This window comes from Dermacentor andersoni, chromosome 2 (genome assembly GCF_023375885.2).
Source record: "Dermacentor andersoni chromosome 2, qqDerAnde1_hic_scaffold, whole genome shotgun sequence".
NCBI lineage: Eukaryota > Metazoa > Arthropoda > Arachnida > Ixodida > Ixodidae > Dermacentor > Dermacentor andersoni.
Window position 1 is genome coordinate 61,946,374 of NC_092815.1, and position 21,907 is coordinate 61,968,280.

Here is a 21,907-nt window from a genome sequence, read left to right on the forward strand (position 1 = left end):
ATCATCAAGTAATGAAGCAAGGTGGTCTAAAACTTTTGTCTTAAGGACGGTCTGTACAAGTGCCGCAGCATACTGTCTGCAGGCATGAAGCCATGTTGAGCAAATATTCCTGATGTGGTCGAGAAGCGATGTCATTGATGGTATTGCTTCGAAGTGGCCGAGGGAAAGCGCCAACACTACGCCTCTGCATCAAATAGCCAAAAGACGAATGGAGAGGGATTGATGCGTTTTACATCGCGGCATCAAGGGCAAACAGTTTTAAGGTGTCATGAACTTCCCAAGTTTATTTTACTTGTGTGCAACTGAATAAATAATTTCGTTGTTTCTGATTCTTGCCATACGACTGGCCGCTCGAAGCACTTTGCGTGTATTGCGGGCTTCTATAACGCTCGGAAAAACACTATTATGTAGCACGTATAGAGAAACAGAAAGCTGTATTGGGATTGTTTCATGTCGCTTTACAGCTTTCTTATTGCCACTTCTCAAATTATAATAACTGAGAAGTTAAATAATTAAAACGAGTTACCTAATTACGTGGAATGCAAAAATAATCTGACTGTCTCCAAGCGACGGATAACAACACTACCTTTAATATATCCAGCTACGTAGCATTTGCATATTTTTGAAGTTCAGCTCAAGTTAAGTGAAACACCCTGTATGTCGTTCTTCAGCGTTTTCTGTATCGTGTCCCTAGAAACTCCAGCATCCCGAGAATCAAAAGAACAGCGATCAATTGTTTCAGGCTAAGGACACGTGGCAGTTTGTCGACCAGGGAACAAAACAGCTCTTCGCTTGTAACCACAGATTAGTTGAAAGGGTTGCTGAATGCAGTTTGCCAACTCATTTTGTAGAAATTCAATAGCACTAGAAGCAGCGATTTGGAGGATATCTCTCTTTCAGGTACTCTCACTTGTCAATAAAAGTAAAAAAAAAAGGTCGAAAAACTACCACAGATTCCATATTTAGTCATGGTGAAGCTTGCAATACGTTCCTCGAAGCTCGACTCATGCATGTCCTTCAGGTACTGCAGTGTTGGCGCCTGCGGTTGCAAGATGAACGTAGAGCTTTTGCTTCGTTCATTTGTAGCTGGCGATATGAATATATGAGGCGAGTAAACCTTTTTATTCTACTTGAACATGGTCGCCAAGGATTTGCTCCTCTCTTTGTTGGGCCACTTGTTATTCGAGACAGTTTTGTATTGTTTTCTTTTCTTTTCTGCTCTCTTTCTCATCATTCGCACTCCTTACTCTGGTACAGGAGAGCCATCCGGAGATATGCTTTGGTTAACGTTCCTGCCCTTCTTTTGCCTTGCTCTCTTTCACTTTTGTTTCTCACTTTCTTTCCTGAAGTCCAAAACCTATTTTTGCTTGAAATGTTGTAACTTGCTTTAACTAACTGCTTTCCAAACCAATTGCTCTGATCGACTCCTAAAGAGATGCCAGCACAACTCTGGAGTTTTCTCAAGAAAGTGGTTGACACATTTTATTTTTTTGAAGCTTTTTTAACCTAGAATTTATTTTTAGTGCTTCCCACAAAGTAATATCTGACACGTTGATGAAAGTACTGCTTAGCCTTCCCCTTTATTGTTCACCTTATGTTCAATGTCGGTATCATGGTGTTCTCAGGCGTATGTCCATCCTTCCTGGGATAAAAATGCGCCACGAATGCCACTCTTCAATGTAGCGCTGGCACGTCAACTTGAGAATTATGTGGCCCATGAATAATTCACGTGAATTTGTCTTCATCAGCACTCAGTTGACGTCCACGACCTATCCGTCAGCCTTTAATGGAACACGCCAACTTAGAGGACTGCATATGTGTCGTGGTTCATTGGAAATAAACAAAAAAAAGTACAAACGCGCTAGGTATGTGGCGCTCTTCAATGAATCGTTTTCATGCCAACTTGGATGACGGAGAATGTGCCACTTGGTATGCGCGGCACTTTAATAAAAATTGAAGAGAGAGAGAGAGAGAAACCTTTTTAATAAATAAAATTGGCAGCGGCCATTGCATGTCGGTGGCTGCGCGCGGACTTCGGGGTGGTGCCGGTAGATGGTGCAGCGTGTCGAGAGAGACGAATGTATGGCATACCTGAGTAACTCAAGGTGGCTAGGTGACTATTGTCAACACCATCTTAGAAAGACGATGCGAACAAATTATCATCATCAACAACGAAGCATTAACTCGCGAGCTTGGAAGATAGGAGCGGACCCGTTGCAGACATCGGTAATTGTACAATGCAGATATAGAGGTTTTAAGAGGGAGAGATAGGCGAAATGCTAGACAGCTCTGCATTAGTGAATGCCCGATTACTTCAAGCAGGTCAAGTGACTGTTTGTAATTCTCCTGTTTCAAACGGGACGCCATTAACTTATCATAACTTATCATATCAGTGTCATGCACCGACGCACCACGGATATCGGTGGTTACGCGCAAACGTTGCAGTGGCGCCGCTACATGGCGCTGCTTGTACGAAAGTAAGCGGTCGGAAAATTAGGAAAGAAAATCTGTACGATAAGACAAAGGGCAGTGCCTGGCTTTTAAGGCTGGCGCTGGTTGCCTAAGGATAAAAACATGCTGGAGCAAATATTCGCAACAGGATGAGGCATGTGTCTGCTGCAGAAAACATCCGGAGACCATTCAGCACAGTATAGGCGATGGCGAAAGAGTTCAACCCAATGAGACTCGTAAGTAACATACACATTCCGGAAATCCTTGGACTTAAAGTGGACGGAAGCATCAACCGGTCAGCAGTCAACATAGGCAAAGGTACTTTAGAGTATTGGTGGAAAAAAAACAGCGAAGAGATTGATACGACCGGATCCGCTACAGGCATAGGTAGCGGTGCAAGGTAGATAGAGAAGTTTTGAGGAAGAGATAAAAGATTAAGTATAGGTGTACGAAAATGCTAGAATGAAAAGCATGTATACCATACCTGATTACCTTAAGCAAGCTAGGTGACTATTTGTTGCGGCCCAGTTTCAAGGGGGATGCCACTAAATCATCATCACCACCATCAAGCGCGAAAGATGCGCCCAGCGGAACTCCACGCTTAATACGCGATGCGTCTGGCCGTCCAGCAGATCTCGGCGGCTCTTGAAAGACAAAGGCCGAGTGAAACCAACGGAACGTTGCCCCTCAGGGCGACCGACCGCGGGAGTAACACGCGCTGGAGTTGAGTAGAGACCCCCCGCTGAGAAGACGTCAGGGCCCGCGGCCGGGCGCCATTTAGTCATGGTGTCGTTCTGCAGGCGAATAAATGAAGTTGTTTCTCTCTCTCTCTCTCTTGGCGTGTCAATAAGGTATATCACTAGATTGCTTGGGCTCTTTCATTGTTGGATGGCATATCATAGCACGCTCAATATACGTATTATTGACTCTTTCTCCACATTTCAAAGTGTCATCAAAGTGTAGTATTTATGGGCCGTAGTAACCTTAGTTTCTGTGTCACGATAAGGTCATTCAGACGAAACGTTTATTTCTGCAACTACATCAGCTGAATTGAACAGACCTGATTTAGCTAGCGATGACGTCTACCTATCCCTAGTCTTCTTAGCTTTATTTTAATTCCTTTGATCGCTCTCGGCGCTTGATGGCAAGTGAACAGAAAACGCGAGATCGATTCTACGCATATAAGCAATAATCAGTCATGCCCCATGGTACAAGAAAACGAAAAAGAAACAGGAGACAGTGAACTTGATGGGGCGGGAAGTGGGTTGGGAGTGCGCTGCAGGCGTAGGTGGTCGAAGCTTATCTACATCATATCTGCACTTAGCGAGAGCGACCGTTGTACGATCAAGCCTGCTCCGCCATTTTGTCGTTCCACTGCACATTTGAAGCCGGATTTAAACATCGCCCCCGCTATGGCTCCATTTATATGGACGATCGAAATGCTGATTGTCCGGCAATATAAAAAATAGCAGTAACTTGACACAACCACCGTGCATGTCCCTTTCTCCCCTGCTACACGTCTTGACGATGTGCGCGTAAAACAAAATTGATGCAATATTTTTATGCCCAAGTATTTTGCAATAATGCAAGAAGCTATAAAAACACTCCAAAAGTGGTTCGATGACATCAAAACGTTATGTTCGAGCACACGTGGCAGCAAATATAGATATCGCTCTTAGCTAACTACCTTCCTCTTGACTCACACAGTAGCTTAAAATATTTCGCCTACTCATTCGCCTCACTTCGCGACGCTAAAACGCCCGGCGACATTTGTCTTATTATCATTTCTTTTTTCAATGAGTAAATTTGGTATGACGATGGCAACAACAACCATCGCGTGAATGAAGAAAAATATCAGCAGTTGACACATGATGGTACTGTGTCACGTGTACTACCTAACTTGTCGACCCATTCGTGTTCAGTTTTGCATGGTTCCAGATGAACTTGCCGAGGATATAAATGGTTTGACAATGAAAAGTAAGAAAAGAACAATTACGGACGAAGTTCGACATTTCTCGTCTACGTATAGTCGGCGTCAAACGTTTACAAAGTACAGGATCTGATAGAAAGCTGAATATTTCGGGTGCCCAGATGCGCAGTCTGGTATTCGTATGTCCAGCCTGTGTGCGAACAACATAGTGCTGCACTGCTTACTGGCTGCGATCTATAAACTACTCAGACATAGACCTTTCTCAATTTCCGTGTTCCATAAGCTTTTGACGCTGACTTCACCTCTGGTAAAATGGCAGCATTTAAGGTGCCTGGGCTGCTTTTAGTGCGTTACGTTTGTGTAATTGTCATTTTATTACATTCCTTTTATTGCAGCTGCTTCGCACAAACTGTGATTGTCTGTTGGAAAAAAGAAAGGGGTAGAGACGAGAGTGGAAGGAAAAGCGTCGACAGTTTGACTTTTCAAAATTTCGCAATGACATTTTTGAGAATGACCCATAAACAGAAAAAGAAATGAAACAAAAACAAAGAAGTAGGCGCTGTAAATCTCATATACAATTTAAAGACCTGTAACGCAATCACCACGAGACGGTATATAGAGCTCAAGATGCTTGGCCCCACCATGTGAGAAATCGATATAATGTCTGCCGACCATTCCACGTCGGTGTTGCGCCCTGTTTCTCATACATTCATTCTGATCTCTGGAACTCTAACGCGAACGGCAGCCGCAACGCATGCCTTTGGGCTGCAGCTGCATCCCCATAAAGTAGCGAAGAGCTGTTCGGCGTTGCCGTTTCCTTACAAACAAACGAGTAGAGGGTGCAGAAGTGGCAACAACACCAAACAGTCTGCCCTCACCAAAACCGTCAGCGTCCATGATATCCTGTTTACACTCAGCTTCCCGCAGCAGCAAGAGCAGAAGGGCGTCCCTGATACCGGGGCGCAGAACGGTGGCACTCTATGGGACGTTCCCCTTTTGTTTCCAAGCGGAGCGTTCTTTGTGGAATCAACTCGGCAATAAAGGCACTTTAGTCGACGCACGGGAGTCCCTTATTACGGGAGGGCGTCTGCTTTGTCCCTCGTGTAAATCGTGAAAGAATAGCAAAAGAACACTGAAATGGTTTCCAGACTCGTGAGTCCTGACAGCATCGATGCCGGACACGGAGATTTAGTTCACTCTTTCTCTCGCTCTCTCCCTTCTTTGTTCGCATCTCTGTATCCCCTTTACGTGCATTTGACACCGATATTTTCTCCGCCTTTCCTTTCTTCATGTTCAGACGGCTTTGTTCGTGCTGCTTGTTTATTTGTTTATGTTGTACCAGTCTTCAAGGTTCCACCTTCTTACGCCTGAAGCTGTGACGTATATACTGCTTGTGGTCTCTCTGCCGTGCTGACAGTGAGGTATATTCCTCTCGAGACTGTTTGAATCAGCATCAGTGTCTGCTTTCGGAAGAGGCATGATAGTACTAAGAGCCGCTGGGTTGTTCAGGGGAACGTCGAAGAGACGGGATTTGTTTCGGACTCGGATAATACAGAGATAACTAGAATGTTGGAAAGCGATGCAACGTGCCCTTGAAATCAATGAAGAAAAAGACTGCCTGAACGAATTGGGGGCTTAGAGAGGGGCGAAATCACTGCGGAAGGCACTTCATCTCATCTTTTCTTGCGCGAGGGTAGTAGGAGGAGCACAGACTCGGAAGCTTTCTTTAACGCACTATCTTCGAGATCGGCCGTCGTATTGACGTATAATGACGTGTTAATTAAATTTAAATAATTTATGGGAGTTAACATGTCAAAACTACGATCCATTTATGTGTGTGTTGCCGAAGTTATAATTAAAGGAAAACCGCTTAAATTGGTATGAGCACACACGCCTAATGGATCCAATGTTTGTAAAGCGTGTATATATATATAGTACATTGAGAGGTTACTCTGCTGGACGGCGATTTGTAACTGCGTACTTTTAAATTAAGACTATTCGAAACCTTTTAAGGCTGATTCGAGTCGGATAGAGGTTCAGAAGTTTCGTGGTGATCATGATCCTTTTTATGTCACTGAGTTTGCTACTTTGCCACCTCCTGTATACAAGCATTGGTAGGGAAAATGCCATGCTAGGCTTGATTGTCTGCACGTTTCTGGTGTGGTCGTAGCGAAAAGGGCTTTGTATGACGCTGTACATGTTGCATTTTCTGACCATGGTTTTGCAACAGTCTTCAGTGCCAGTGGAAGGAAACCAAATCAATCGAGCGTCCGGGAAACTTGTAAATTGAATTACACTCTTACTCAAAATTATAGCTGCAATTATAGCTGAAATGGAGAATACACGGGAAGCGAGGTGAAGAGCTAAGTTAACGGTTGTTTAACGGGAAGCATTGTAGGAGAAACTGAAGCTGTTTTTTTTTTTTTTTTTTGGCGGGAACGGCAAGAGAAATCTAAGGCGAAGAAACTCGAGTTTCAGGTTCTCAGCAAGTCTCTGCATCCTGATAAGCGAAGAAAACTTACGCCCTGGAGTATATACACCAGATACCTAAAGGTGTAAATCTCACCTACTGCATATAATTGAGAAACAGTGTCACGTAAGTGTAAACCGTAGGCGACTTGAAGGTCTAAAAAAGAGGAGGAACTGGCCAAAATATATAAATCAAAAAGCGTGATCAAGCTAGCTGTAACCACATCGACTGTTTTAGAGACAATGGGAACACACTTATAGATCAGAAAGGTATGGAAAGTGCACTGAAGAATGTCTACGCTGAACTTCTCAAGTAAAAATCTATGCAGACTTGCAGACAAGCGGACCAGTTTCCTTATTTCCTGCCTAAATTTATAGATGGGGAAATGATCCCTGAAGCAGTTGCTCACACCATTCACAATCTTGAATCTGGCAAATCTCCTGAATTATGATTTCGGGACTGCTTTTTACAAAGCAGTTTGCATCAGACTGTCGACAACCCCCTGTGAGCTATTCAGGCACCTGATAAGAAGAGACCTATTGCCTACATCTATGATAAAAGGCCTAATGGTTTTAATTCCCCCAAAGAATACCATAGATCGCACCCATAACGTAGAAACTCTACTGCCTAATATTTTGCTGACAACAGCTTAGAAAATATTCACCAAGATAATTAAACGTAGATTAGAGACAGGCTTATACTCAATTATTGGAGAGCACCAGTCGTACGGTTGAGAGGTCGAACAGTAATGTCAAATCTGCACACCATGTGAGTCGTGTGCGAAACAGTAGAGGTAGAACACTAGGGTTCTGTTCGTTCTTGTGGCCGGCTCGACTTGTTTCTTCCTTTCATGTTGCGCTGTACTAGTTTTAGAGGTAAACATCGAGCTGCTGCAGTGCTATAAGTTTACCTGAACGAAGTCTTTGAACGTGTGACTCGTTCATTTTTGGTTGCCTTGCTAGAGGCAGTCGGCGTGGCAGATCGTCTCTGCAAATACATCACGATATGTTATGCACATATTTCAGCACGCATTCTCATTAATAGCTGCGTACCATCGGCAATACCAGTAAATTCCTCGGTCCGACAAGGGTGGCCACTCTCACCTACCCTGTTTTCACTTTCTAGAAACTATCTGGTGAATGATGTTAGTAGATGATGGGATCAGTGGAATTGGGGTGGGAAGTGCAAAGGTTGAGGCCCTTGCAAACGCAGGTAATATCACCGCTATCTGCTCCTCTGGATCCGAAGTGAACTGGCTTACTTAAGCGACTTTTGTGCGGTGTAGGGCGCAAGTGCACGCTTCTCAAAATCACAAGGGGCATGGTGAGGACCATGGTCACACACACCTGAAGACTTTCTGGACATCACGTGGACAACAGATGTCAAAAAGCATTTTGGCATAGTGCTCAGTAAAACTCGCCTTACAGCAGAAGCAGAAAGTATTTCCATGAAAAGCCTCAAGCGAAAAGCACAAGCTCGACACGGACGCTTCCTTTCATACTTCAAAGGCAGCTTTGTCTGGAACAGTGTTCTTTTTCCCACTGTGTGGTACGGCGCCGAAGTAGGTCCATGTGCACAGACGGACGTAGCGAGAGTTAATCGCTCTTTCGCGGTTTTGTTCTGGTACTCTACATTTGAAAGAGTGCGTCGTAGCAATCATTTTATCAATCACACAAAAGGAGGGGTCGCGATCATGAACTTCGAATTAAAACTAAAAGTTCAAAGACTCTTATTCTTTACAGATCGGGGGATAGCAATATTTTCAGAGTCTTTAGAACGCCTATGCCACGCTGCATTGTCGAAGTGCCTGGATGTGCCGGAAACAGGAAAAGGAACGGCTTGAGGTTCTACAAGGAGATAGCAACGCAAGGAACTTCTTTATGAGCGCTTTTCGTTAAATGTATGTATCTCTTTCTCAGTGACGCGGTCACTGTTAGTGACGTAATGACCACTCGTTCAGTTAAATAACTCAATTGATCTGAGAGCAAGAGGCTCTTCTATGTACAGCCATGCCCGAACGTTGTCAGTGCCCACAGCCGCAGAGAACCTGCTTTTCTGTTTTACGTAGAGGTTCTACCGATTAAGATTTGGGAACAACGCAAAGGGTTTCTTCTTCCTTGGTCTCCAAGCTAAACCCTGTACCCACGGCAGAAACTTTGCGCCATGTGTTTCTTGATCGTTCTAGTTCTTAACTTCTTTTGGACGCGGCTCCATGCCATGCTAAATAACGATTTATGTCAGACAGGAATATCACTGAAACTCTGTTTTGCGGTACCAGTCGTAATGACTACAGCAATGGATTCTTTCTGTTTCTGGGTTTCGATGCTATTTGGAAGGTGAGGCGTGACTGCGTTACGGTCAGAGAAAGGCCCAAGCCTGCTTGGTGGCACCTTCCTGACGGGCGCCGCCATACTGGCATGCTGGCGGAAGCCAAACGTCCAACTGGCATGAACGTTTATGTATATTTATATTATGTTTACATATGCACTATGTATGCTTATATTTATGTATGTGTGTGCACGTTGAAAAATAATCAATTAAAGTTAAAGAATTGTTAGATCATTCGGATGCTGATCTATGAGTGCTCTGTTGTAATCCTGCCGCCGGACAATACAATATTCGTACCATCATGGCAACCAGTGGTCCCAGGTGCACACACCAAAGTACCACATATCGGTTCACATCTTTTAGGCTGCACAATCTCCAGGATCGGCCCACAATAAGCGGCTACAAACATATCCGATACAGAAAAGTGGTGGTAAATAACTCGCCAAGATACTTTGTCTTTTAAAAAAGACGATGTGGTGGCAGTGGAGGTACTCCAGAGTGAGATTAGTAGCTGCAATTGCAGAAATAAAGCACTAAAAGCAACAACAACTATTCCATATAGATGGGCAGTTAGTAATTCCTTTTCATATACCATACCAGAGTGGCACTGCTTGGTTTATGCCAAAGATTCAGCCATTTTATTCCGATCGAAATTAACAGAATTAGCAGGTGACTGTCGTCGCTGCCATGAGGTCACGCGCACGTAAACGCACATGAACGCTGTATATTTATACATAGCGCGTATGCAAGGAGGATGCTATACTATTCTACCAGCAAAGTTGCTCAAACCGGATCTTGCGATCTTGATTTAATTAGTTCTTTGATTTAGGAGCACCGCAGCCCGTAAGAAATGTGCATGTCTTTTATCCTAAGTCTTTTCAAACAATTACTTATAAAAAGTGCAAAACAATATCAATGCTGAAACCTGAATTTGATGTAAGTTTACTGGCGTGGCTTTTTACTGACAGCGTAGTGCCGCCTATGCAATGCAATTACAGCCCCTACGCGGCCTATTAAAGCTTTTCAGGGTGCCATAAAGCTAAGTGCACCCGCATTAATCGAACTTGGTGCAGTTAGAACACCATGGGAGGAGTACAAGCGCGATGCTAAGCCTTGCTGTTGCTGTCAATGTTTCGCCCTTTGCCCGAACGACCCTGCATCAAAAACGCGTACTGTGTATTTTGGATGCACTTCCTACGTGTTCCGTGGAGTGGGATTTTTGAAAAAGATATACCAGATTTTGAAAGGCATAATACTTGCGTTCTCTATGCGAGAGAGAGAGAGAGAAAGCGAGAGAGAGAAAGCACTTTATTTGCATCCTTCAAAGAGTATCGGTCATCGGGGTGAGACGCAGCTCCCCCTTTCACCGTCAACCTCCCCCCTAGACGTCGGCACGGAATCAGTTGGGTTCCGGCGGCGGTCTGGGCTTGACCGATGACTTGTTTTTGGGCTTGTTCTTGCTGGCTATGTAGGGAGGATTCCTGTGACTCTTTTTTCTCATGTAGACCGTTTAGCGCTGGGCAAGCCCAGAGCATCTGATTTAGGATCGCTATGCCTTCACAGTTTTTGCATTTGGAAGAGTGCACCTCAAGATGCCATTAGTGTAGGATATATGGGTTTGGGAAGGTACCCGCCTGCAATTTTCGCCTTATTTATGAGAGATCTATGGGGGAGGGGGGAGGGTTCTCCTGCCCATTCTATAGTGTTCTAGAATTTCTCGGTACGTGGTTAAGTCTCGCTTTTTGAAATCCAAGCACTGCATGGGGTCTAGGGCAACATATTTAAAGCGACTTGACCTCTCTTTGTTTTACTTTTTCCATGATACCCATGTCATCTCAGATAGCGAGTGTCTATAAGCACCGCTCGCTTTTGCCATTGCATGGTTTTTCACTGGAAATGTTGGAACTTTATTTGAGAGCTGACATAGCGTACAGCTTGTAGTCACGTATTGTTTACATAACCTCCGGCTCCCAGTGCGTTAATATTTTTATTTGGTTATTTGACACCTCTTCACCTCGGCTGGTAACCAGAAGGTGCTTCTTGAATGCATTAAATTTACTTAGCTTAGTGATTCTGCGATAGTTATAGGATTCTAGATAGCACACATCATTTCAAGGATACGCACGCATTTCAGTAACAAGGCTTTAACTTTAGACGCAGCACACTTAATATCAGCAAACTTGTAACAGCAAATACTGACACGCGATAAATTGTATTGGACCACTGTAACTTCTTCAGCGACTTGGCCGTAGGATATTTTACCTGCTTGAAGAACTTGTTTGTATAAACTTACTCGAAGCAAACATACCTCTTGCATAATTTCACCATAGGAAGACTTGCAACGAGAGGTACGGGGACCGACGTGCGATACACTTTCGAAAACAGAATTATATATTTTTTACCACGACGCGACATTTTTGAAATCGTGAAACTGGCCCAAATTCGTGAACAATGCAAAAAATTTGGGAGAGTTGGCAGATACGAAATAAGTAAGCATTTATTCTTAGCTCAAAAGCGTGCTGTTGTTAGAATCTATTGGAATTGTGGCTGCGAAACTGTGGTTAAATACACATGATAGTGAACTGCACTTTAATATTACCATTACCAAATATTTCGTCATGGCTCCAACGTTAACCGCAAAAAATGAAAAAAAAAAAAGAAATGCGAAAATATAAACGAAACACACAGAACTTACACTTGCTCCATTGCAGTAACCTTGCCTTGTGCCAGTGAGTTCAATTTCCCCAATTTTATAATGCCGCCAGTTTTGTTCTCGCTTGAAATTAAATTTCAGTGACTCGAATTAGAAATTTAGTTACATGTCAGATCAAAGGGTATTTGTAGTTTGCAGAACATTTAAGCTTCCTCCTAATGTTGCTACTTATACGCAGTCTTAATTTGACGGTTTATTCTGGAACATATTTCTTATGTTTTATACGGGTCTTAAATCACATACTGAATTCAATTTGAAATGCCTGAAGAGCTGAGAGCTCTTTCCGAATTCTTGTATACTCAGTAAAGATTGGCGTTATTGGAGAATTATTCAGAGAAATTCACACGCATCTACACTACAGAGTACGGCTGTAACGACAATGCTACGTATAATGGGGCTTCAGCTAGTTCTTTAGGGACCAAGTAAAACACTCGCACTAACAAAATGAATGCAAAATTAGTTTAGATGCACAAACATTGAAATGCGGAACAGTTCTCTTCTACAGAGCCAATATTATGACAAGTGGCACGTAATTCGCATAATTTCTTTTCGTATCCTTATCGACTAATAATGGTCAATCAGAAATACTTTTGCACGTTTTAAAAACAGTCACAAAGACATTTAAGACGGCAGAGAGGAGACAAAATAGATGAAGAAGTGGAGTACACTTAGATACAATTCGATAAACTGATCACGCAGTGAAACTAACAGCGCCAGAAGGGGACGCGCTAATTAGCAGATATTTTCTTAAAGGTCGTCGGTGGCAACATTCCCTACCCTTTCCTTTCTAGCACGTTTCTCTGCTTCCAAAATACTTCACCGGTGGCGAGCTGCCATGGCTTGTAACTCATCTCTCCGCTTCGCGCTGCCCTCTAGATGATGTGAACAGAGAGGCACTACATAATGAGAGCGGATGTAAGCAGATAGGAGGCGACGTACGCTGGGAAGGAGACCTGCTACGCTTCTTCGCTTCGCCAGCGCAATATTGCAGCACGGGCGGCCGCTCTAGACATTTCCTTAACGCATTTAAGCTACAGCCACAAACGCAAAGTAGAAAAGAAGATAGAAATTCTGTGGCAGCTAGTTTCTTTTGACACTTGCCTCCCACCTCTTTCCTTGTTTGCGCCCTTCCCTCTATCTCTCGCTGCTCACGAGTTCACGCGCTCGCCCGAGAGATTCACGCTGTTGCGGTTCATTTCAGCGTCGGAAAATGCGCACCCGCCGCCTCAGCCGCTGGACGTTCGTCTGGGCCTCGAAGCTTCAAATGACCGTCCACGAGCCTAATGACTCGGACACGCGTGGCCCAGCCAGTGTGGTCTCGCGTGGCGGCAACGCCACCCGAGTCATCGCCGTACGCGTCGTCGTCCGCTCTGTCGCGTTTTCTGGCGCAGTGTCGCGCGTTTGCATAATGGCTGTGGAGCCCCTCGCTTCTCCCTCTGCGACGCAGAAGCACGGGCTCCAAGCTACTGCTGGCTGTTTCAGTGGCTTATATATCCCATACAGCGAAGCCGAAGCCAAGGCCGGAGCTCGTGCATGCAGTGGCCCGGACCCGGAGACATTTCAGGCTCGCTCTCTCTCTCTCCTTTTCCATGCCCGCCCTGCGCGCAGTGTTCTCCTCTGGCGTGTGTGACATCTGTCCCGCTTCAAACGAGCAGCTATCCGCTCGCGCAGGACAAAAGTTGTCAGACGCCTGTTTTTCAAGCGTTAGCAGAGAGCTGCTCGCGAGACTGTTCAAGCGACACTGGGTTATGTTTCGTTTTTCTTCCTTTTCCGTAGCGCCGTCACCTCCAACGCTGCTGCGCTGGGCTGCGCGTAAAAGAACCAGCTCGTGCGACGGAGGCAGCAAACAAGCATGCATCGTTGCATTCGCTGTAGTGTCGTTGGCTTTATACTTCAAAGCGGGCGACGCAAGTCCTGCTGCGTTCTACATCCCAAGCACCTTCATGACACGGTAGCAGAGTTCCGGGAAACACTGCGATGCATCGTGTTGGTGGCGGCAGCTGTGAGCAATGGCTATGTCGTTTGTTTCTGACATTCGTAGAAGTACAGTTAATCGCATGACACGGGGCAAAGGAGCCACGAACAATTCACGTGACTAACGCCCGCGTACTATGGCATGCACTTCGCATCGCTCCATTCAGTGTCACCGATGAGACGTTTTAAGTCAGTTCCGCAACGCCAGATGCCCAATGTATTGCTTTTTCTGTCTCACTGTCTTTACGATGAAGAGTCGCTAGAGGTGGCTGGCCGACATGTGCGCCTATGATTGGTCTGCGTGTGCCGCTGACATAGCAGTTACGTGGAAATAGAGGAGCACAATAAAATAAAAACAACATTTTCATGAACCGTCACTACTTTATAAGTAAACTAATGCAACTGCGGATATGTCATGCTAAGAACCTGATACGCTCACAACTAGTTCGCAAGCTATCATGCAACTTGCCTACGGACGGGGCATGTTGATTTGGTATCGTGCGCGTAGTCCATGTGGACAGAGCTGGTTGACTCGCATAAATTTTGGAGGAAAAAGTAAACGGGCAATACTCTCACATTATGCAGCTGGTGCAGTAAATGTAGTGTCAAAGTTGCTGTTACGCGACGCAGCCAATTACGCAGAAAGAACTTGATAAGCAACACAAGAAGGCAGAGAGAGAACATCTAGATGGGGTGAGTATGAGAGAAAATACATTGGTTTCTAATGAGATGGCTCGCGGAATGAAAGTCACTAATGCCGTTGATGATAACTGAAAAGCGTCCTCTCATAGATATTTCACCCACGCTGCTCACCAACCTAGCGGAGAATGATTCTTTGCATAGGTTCTAAGGTTGACGCGCATGAGGTACCAGCGTGAAGAAATGTGGCATCAGTTCGGTATACTGCCTCAAATGATGTAGTTGCTGATCACATGACTGGGGGTATGAAAGGCACAGATGTCTGAAAATATAAGTAAACAGCGGCTTTGCAGATGTATGTCGTCGCAAAGCTCAACAAGCTAACGAAAGACGACTGCTTTCATAGGTTCTCAAGTTGCAACACATGAGGTACCAAAGTTAATATATGTGGCATAATTAGGCTATATGGCCGTGAGTAGTTATACGATTAAATAAAGAAAACATTTCTGTTAAGGCCATTATCCCCGAAACATACACTTGCGTTGCAGCTACATTCGGAGATAAAGACAACAAAAATAACTATTTCGAACCTCCGAGCTTCAGCAGAACGTCAGGAAACTCAGTACGCCCCGGGTAAATATTCTTGCTAACACAACAAGAATGCCGATCTCCGGCATGTTGACACAAATAATAACCTCTCAGCGATACCTGCCCCCAGACATGCAAACTATAAAAAAAATTACTTGCAGTTGCGTACAACTAAACAACCTTCTATCATTGTAAATAAGATAGCCAGTGCCGACAAAGGTGAAATATTTTCGAATAACAAGAATAGTAGTGTATTTGTTATAATAATAAATGAAATAGTAATTGTATTTGTATATACCTTACCTAGGGCGGCGCCATTTGTGTTATTGACAATGGTCTGCCCTCAAGCAGGCGGGACTCCATTAGACTCTCAATTTCGTAACGCATTATCATGTTTCCGGTTAGTCGATCTAGATAATAGAGACCTTTAGCGTGTCCGCTATTCCGGCAAACTGGGGCGGTTTGGGCGGATTACCGGATGGTCGGGGGCGTAAACGCGAGCGGCCGGAGCGGTGAAGCCGCCTGGTGGTGTAGAGCTCAACCAGACAAATACAGAGCTAAAATTGCAGTAACCTACTTTATTCTGTTTCGCTGCTGGTGCAAATTTCGGCAGTGGCGTAATTGTCTTCACAATTACGCCGCTGTCGAAATCTTACACCCCAGCTAAGAAGAATATAGTAATTGGCTCTGTGTTTAGGTGGTTGAGCTTTGCGCCACCAGCTGGCGCCACCAACTTGGCCGCTCACGTTTACGCCCCCGCTAAACCGGCTAACCGCCCGCGCTTGCCGGAATACCGAACACGCTAAATGTCTCTAATGACACTTCGGTTAAATTTAACTTTCAAATTTTTTGGTGATTTTCAATCATTTCTTGCGCCCATAACTCTTCTCAGGGTCCAGTGCTAACGCTTGGCCATCAAGGCTGCCGCCACCTGATTTCCATGTTGGCGCTCAGAATTCGCGTGTGGCACTATGCCTTGTTGACCTTTTGTGCTCTTGTCCTACCTTAATTTCAAAACGCTACTGGTCAACGGCTTACACTGAGATTGATAACATGGCAGCGCAAATGACGAAAATCACAGCTTTTGGCCATGCAAGTAGATTTTCTTTTTTTCTGGATAGCATAATAGGCTAATCAGAACAAGGATTTCGGTTATTAATATCCAGAGGAAGAGACGCATGGTTAAACTAATATTTTGTGCGGGCCCCGATATTTAGCAGCAGTGTCATAAAACGTCCTGGCCTATAGCAAGTATCCCATTCGGACTTACTTCCACAAGTACCAGTTCAAGTTCAACGGCAGGCTGGAATAATATCAGATACATTTGTAAATGAACAAATTATATATATACATCAATTTTTATTAAACATTCATTACACAAATCCACTGCTTCTTTATTATATATTCTCTTTACCAATAACACACACAACGTCGCCGATGAAATAAAAGGGGTCATGATAGGGACGACAAGGAGATAAACTTAAGGAGCTCACTGGTGATCTAGGCCTCTCATTGTTATGCATTTTTTACGTTCTTGCCATTTTCGTGAGAGTAATTTCATCAAGGATGAACAAGAAGATGTTCCCACGACCACCTGAACAAGGTCAGTCGTCTACTTCATCGCTCATTTTTCGACGACGTGCCTTTGGAAGCTCGGACCAGCTCGCTTCCTGGGAGAGCTCAACGCCAGAAGCCATGGACTCTGACAACGAGTACACCGTAGTCATGGGCCGCCGTATGAAGAAGATGCGCCGTATGTCGACTGAGGCGACTTCATCGCATCAGAGTGAGCAGCAATCTTTCATTGTTTCTTACGTGCCGCTCTCGACGTCACACAGCATGAACTCCCTCAGCAGGCAGTTTCTAACCGAATATTTTGAAAGTGTGGCCCCTGGGCAAATTAACGAGATCAAGATCAATGCTCGCAAGAACATCCTGACAATAGATGTGAAAAATTCCGCAATACTCGAGAAGTTAAAGACCATTCTACAGTTAAGCGCAATCCCCATCCGCTCCTTTATTACTTACGGGAAGGAGACAACAACTGGAGTGATTTTCGACGTGGAGCTTGAGATCGAGCATGCGGACATCAAAAGTCTTTTGAGATCATCGGTGCGTATTCTTGAGATTCACCGCTTGGGGCACTCCCGATGTATCAAGTTAATATTTGCTTCTTCGACATTACCAGCGTCTGTCAAATTGGGCTACGTTGTACACCGAGTAAGACCATTCGTTCCGAGGCCTATTCAGTGCCGGAAATATTACAAGATAGGACACGTGAGCGCTGTTTGTAGAAGCAAAGCCACCTGCTCGCGCTGCGGCGGAGAGCATGATACCACCAACTATGAGGCGTCCTCATTTAAGTGTCCCAACTGTACTGGCTCTCACGAGGCGACTTCGAAGGAATGCCCGAAGATGAAACAAGAGGTTCGTATTCTTCGAAAAATGGCAAGAGACCAATCTTCACGTAAAGAGGCTGCTCAATCTGTTCGCCAAAGTGACCAACGCTCGCGATAGAAGCATCATAAAACCATTTCAGGAAAACTAACTAGCATGGCACAGGTACCACGACCACCTCTGCCTGTGCGTGCATCGAGGACGGTAACGGCGTCTACTGATAATTCAAGGTCGACGAGAGCACGCGGCAAACATTCACCTCCGCCGGCTGGCACAGACACGCAATGGCCTTTGCAGCCCTCTAGGCCCACGGCCATGCCAGCGGGCACTAGTGGTCCTCTGCGCCATGAAGCCAACAATTATAGGGCCAATGAAACCGGTGACACTACGGGCAAGCAAGGAGATGAACACAATGAGAAGGAGAGTGTACAAAAAATGCTGAAGCACCTAGTAGAGTCAATGCGCGTGATTTTCGGTGGTCTCGAGACTCCGGCCGCTAAAAGTGCCCTACAAGTGCTCGCCGTGCTAGAGCCGCTTATCGCAGCTCATTGTGTGCTATAAAGATTTTGTTTGGCGCTTGTGCTGTTCATGCAGGGGAGGCCCACACACCAGCTTCGTCCTAGCGCCTCTATTTTTAAGTTCACTTGAATTGGTGACTACATACTTGATACGGAACCTGATAGTGGCTTCATGGATGACATTTGTGAATGTTTATCATCTGAGCGTTGAACTTGCTGTCACGTTTGCGCATCCCTCTTGCTATGTCATCATCATCCCTCATCACACCTTTATGTCCCCGTTCCCCCTCCCACTGTGCAGAGTAGCGGGCTAGAGCGCCTTAGCTCAGGCCGACCTCTTTGCCTTCTTTCAATTAAATTATCTCTCTGAATAGAATTTCAAGGGTTTAAAACTAGAATTAGATATGTCAAAGCTAAGTGTAAGAGAGAAAAAAATGTGAAATTGACATCGACAAGGTAGCGTTAGCCTAAAAGTTATAATAAAAGTTAAGATAGACTAGACCCAACGAATTCTTCTTAATTTCATGTTTGTGAGCCTCAAGTTCCTGCTGTATTTATTCCTATATTTTTTTGTTGGTCATGAACCACCTACGCCAAAAATATTATTACCTTCCGCGTCACTGAACAGATTATAATCTGGCCCTTTTTGGGCAATAAGCGAACCTAGCGCCGCTAGAATATACACATCATCATCACCAATAATATCTTCTTCCACCGTTGTCTCACCATACATTTTCTTTCTTGCCGACTATGCTAACGGTGTCCATTCTAGTTATTGTGCAGGAAAGAACAAATATCGGGCTCTTATTACTTGGCCATTGTTTGTACTCAAGGCACAGGATACTGATGGCACTGGGGCGAAACACTTTACCACCGTTCGATCGATGCATCGTAAAGAAAGCGCAGCCACACATGCGGTAATGTAGTGGCGGCTTCAAAATGAAAAGAATAGGGTCACTCTGGGGGTAGCTCGTAGCCGAGGAAACATTGGCACAGGTCGTAAAAGCGGTAGAGTTGCCGGCCCAGCTGTATACGAAAGGTTGCGTGTTCCGAACCTTGCCCCTGCGAACGACAAGCTCTTGAAACCATGCAGGCAAAAACTACGCCCTTTTCCTAGCCCTTGCGCAAGCTGGTTCAGAGTCGAGAGGGAAAGAGGCCATCGGCCGACTTGAAATGAAAGTGTTTCCTGATGCTCTTACGCGTGTCCTTTTATGTTGGAACTCCTCTTTTTGCGTGTCTTTTTAACAGGGAAGCTGGTAAGGGCTACATTCCCTACTATCGCGTCCGCCAGCAGAAAAGAAAGCCCGAAGATAGTGCAATGACGGGCCGGCCCGCGGCGGAGGTGACGCAGGCGTTAGACACTCCGCATACGTGGCCTGATCCCGAAGGTAGTGCAATGCAGGGCCGACCCGCAGCGGAGGTGCAGTTCGCCATTAAGGGGCCCACGTAGCTTCTCTCGCCATCATTCTTCACAGAGTGAAAGACAACTGAGAGTTTCACTTTTGTTCTTATCATGCATTTCGAAAGATGGTTTTCTTTGTTTATTCAATGCCCTGCTCTCTACACAATGTTCTAAGACTACAAGGCTTCGGACGACTTCACTTTTTAATATTAGCTCTTCATGAGCTCGGATTGATGGGCGCGCAGGGACTGGGGCTTCAGTGTTATGCACACCATAGCTGCGTCTTCAGCTGCATTTTGTGTCCTCGTTAGAGACTGTGGTCTACTTCCAGGTCTACTTCCCGCCCATTGAAGTGCTGACGGGGTGTTGAGGACGAGCATGCGGGACGTAGTTTATGCAGGCATTCCTGAGTTTGCACAGAAATACTGTAGGTCGCGCTGTAAATTATACTGTTTTGTCGTCGTGCTAACCTTTGAGCATTGAAACCAATGACATGGAGCCAAATGTAACCATGTAGTGTAGATGTGCACTACAGGGCTTTCCTTTATCTTATTTTCTTGATGTGCATATTGTTTTCAGCATTATGTCCAGCGGAAGTTTGCTTATATGTTTACCTTGAGTATAATTGTTCATATTATGAAAGGATTTCGTTTATCATTGCTATAGCATTGTAAGTTACGCTCGCTGCGCTTTAACGCGCATTGCTGAAAAAGAACAACCGAACTCTCTCATTCTCATACTTTGAGGCCTGGGCACTGAGATGCTCCTTAAGAAAATAACGTGAACGATTTTGCCACTCGCATTGTTTCCGATATTTCTTGGTGGTTAAAATAAATTGCAGTCCTGCCTTCCCCCAAAGCAGGGCAGCAAAGCGGACGAATTTTCTTGGTTAATATCCCTGGTAAGAAATAGTCTTGCTGTGGAATTTTAAAAATGATGTCCATTACTGAAAAAAAAAGAACAAATAGCTTTATTTCTTAATTTATTTCTTTCCTGCTCACAGTGTGATAAAAAATTAAAAGCAAGGGACATTGTTTATCTCCTTGTTGTTCTTTTTTCAATTTTCGAGCAGAAAAATTATTGATGTAAGGCAAAGATCACAGCGGAAGCATTCCTCCCCAGTTAATACCATTTAAATACTTCTTACGAGTAGTATAATGGCACAGGGTGCCTAAACGTTTCTTGAACACCAGGACATAAAACTATCAGTAGGCGAAGAATAACTAACTAGTACAGTTATTGCATTATTTTCCCGAGAACGGCTAGAATCAAACCCTGCTTTTAAATAATTCTGAAGGTCGCACGGAGGGGAGGGTCTTCAAGAAGAATAAACAAAATGCGGCACTGAGCTAAAGCATAACTACATACTTGCTCAATGCTGCATTTTGTCACTGCTATGCATAATTGAAATAGCATATCTAGTATAGCTATCTCAATGACGCCATCGAGATAGCATTGAGCATAAGATTTAAAAGGTGTAGCTGCAGTCCGTCATTGAGCTAGTATAGCTGCTTCAATAACGGGCACAACATGGATGCAGTCCTTGCTGTAGTGCCAAACAGGTGTGGCTCGTGTCCAGGCCAACGAGCTGACTAGAATAAGAAAATGCGGAAGCCAAAGAAACATCACCTTCTACAAAATTTGCGCGCAGGCCGCTTCAATGTCTACACGTAGACAGGGGTACTCTTTATTAGCCATTGATTTTTCCGTTCACGTCGACGTAGATTTCATCACAGGCTATTCGACGCCATAGACATACGTGCATGCAAGTAGACATGTATGCACGCTGAGACGAGCCCGAAGGTATTAGAGGGGGAGTATAAGAAGGAGGAGGAGGAGGTGTGGTGTTGGCTACAGGTAGGCCTATAGCCTTGTAAAAGCTGTCGGCTACTGCTCCGCACGAACGGCGCTTATCAAGTCTCATATATCGGCTGACGCCTGTCCAAACAGGAAGGACTAACGCCGCGGAATGATCATGTTTCTGGAGTTCAGCGTTTATTTTGCTGCATCGTGAAAAAAGCGCAGATGCGTAAGGCGAGTTGCGTGCGTATTGGGCGTGAGTTTTTACTCTGTGTGCGACATGAATGTGTCCCTTTGCTTTTCCCAAAAAAGAGCCCTCAAGCAGCGTCGTCTCTTTCACTGAGCGTGCCCATGGCTGGAAGGCAATTGCTGGCGGCTGCTTGAAAGCGCTATAAGCACCAGCTCCCTTGAAGTGATTCGCAACGCCCGCCGTTCAGGCATTGTGCCCACAGCGGCGTGGCGACATATCTCCAGCGGCCCTCGGACTAAAAGGATGGCTTTCCCCTCTTGTGAGAACGCGAAAATGCATGGCTCCTGATTTACACAACAACATCCTTTTCCGGTGTGCCTTTCTGCCCTTCGTTTTATTCCTTTATTTGTTACCTGGCCTCTTTCAGATCATCGTTCTGTCATTCTGAAGTTGCTATTCAGTTGTTAGATTCAGTGTACAATATATGCGGTAGAACATGTACGACAC